Below are 1,354 nucleotides of genomic sequence, written 5' to 3'. Positions count from 1 at the left end.
GGCCGTCTTCCTCACCGTAATAGTTTTCACCACAATTCGATGGAGGTGCTGCAAAAGATCGGTATATTTTTTTTTACAGCACAAATAAATACTGCATTGGATTTAATAGTGTTTTCATCGTTTGACATGGTCCGACAAATAACTACGAAAAAGAAAAACCTTGTAGACCTATATGTTGCTGTTCGGATGCTGAAAGGTTATAAGACTGTACTGAAGGTTTATGCTCAGTTAATTAAAAATGAAGAAATTATACAATACCCACGATCGTTGTAAACTTGCATGGCACATATTTTAACACTCCTTCATTATGTTTAAATATTTAAACAAAAAAACTAGAGAATCGATTTAGTTATTCCTATTGATTGATAAAACTAGAAATTAAGTAATCTTGATGGAAAGCAGAAAACAGGAGACGATATAATTTACTTACAAATAGTAAGTTCACACATATCTCCTTGGCGGCCGGATGGACATGCGCAGAACTCATCACCATTACTATCTTTGCCAATACACGAACCACCGTTAGAACACGAACAACCGGATGCAGTTATGTCTGGAAACAGAATAAAAACAATACCAACCGGAGAGAAAATTATTAATTGTATTCGCGTTCATCTGAAATTTGATTTTCGTTTCTGTGCAATAAATATACACCGGTCGCCCTCTATAGAAAAGCTAAGTTGAACTTTATTGTAACTGAAGTACCCAGTCGATCATTTCAAAATGTGTTGCAAACAAACGACAAATGAGACGACGATACATCACACAATAACACCTTACCTTCTTAGTTGCAATTACTTACCTTTACACTAAGAAAGTATAATACATACTCCAAGTATTGAAATACACGCCACCGTGTTGGGATTCAATATTTCGACATTAATTATGTCATCATCATTCCTGATGATGACATAATTAATGTCGAAATATTGAATCCCAACACGATGGCGTGTATTTCAATACTTGGAGTATGTATTATACTTTCTTATCTGAGATTAATCAGTGGACCTTTCGGTTTACCTTTACACTTGTAGCTATATTTGAGATCTTGGCATTGGCTTCCAGATGGACATGGGTTACTTTCACAAGCATCTACATCTGCAACAAAAATATGGGGAAAAAAGGAGGATCAAGCCAATTATTTCGTTTCAAGCAATAATGCCTTGAAGATGTTAACCAAACCTTCCGGGACTTGAATGCAATAATCATAACCCCAAGCTAAAACTTTAAATTTGGTTATCATTATTTCATAACGTAAAAACAAAGCGTAGGGGCCTATTTATATAAAAAAAAATATCTCATTTTAAACATAGGTTTACATCTACATTGTGATTTCTGTTTACCTGCCATAAAT

The 1,354-nt window shown here is 34.5% G+C and overlaps 1 long non-coding RNA gene across 1 annotated transcript; it reads right to left on the bottom strand.

Annotated features, from left to right (window-relative positions):
* LOC117103712 lies at positions 1-1,222 on the bottom strand. Its single transcript, XR_004444641.1, has 3 exons — positions 1,021-1,222; positions 431-553; positions 1-48 (listed from the first exon to the last, which is right to left on the bottom strand). It is a non-coding gene; the product is annotated as an uncharacterized LOC117103712 (long non-coding RNA).
* Positions 1,223-1,354: the final 132 nt, after the last annotated feature.

This window comes from Anneissia japonica, unplaced genomic scaffold, assembly GCF_011630105.1.
Source record: "Anneissia japonica isolate Jap-2015-1 unplaced genomic scaffold, ASM1163010v1 scaffold171911_len1354_cov129, whole genome shotgun sequence".
In the NCBI taxonomy this organism is placed as follows: Eukaryota; Metazoa; Echinodermata; class Crinoidea; order Comatulida; family Comatulidae; genus Anneissia; species Anneissia japonica.
The sequence above is the reverse complement of the archived record's forward strand: the minus strand, read 5'-3'. Positions and strand labels throughout refer to the sequence as shown.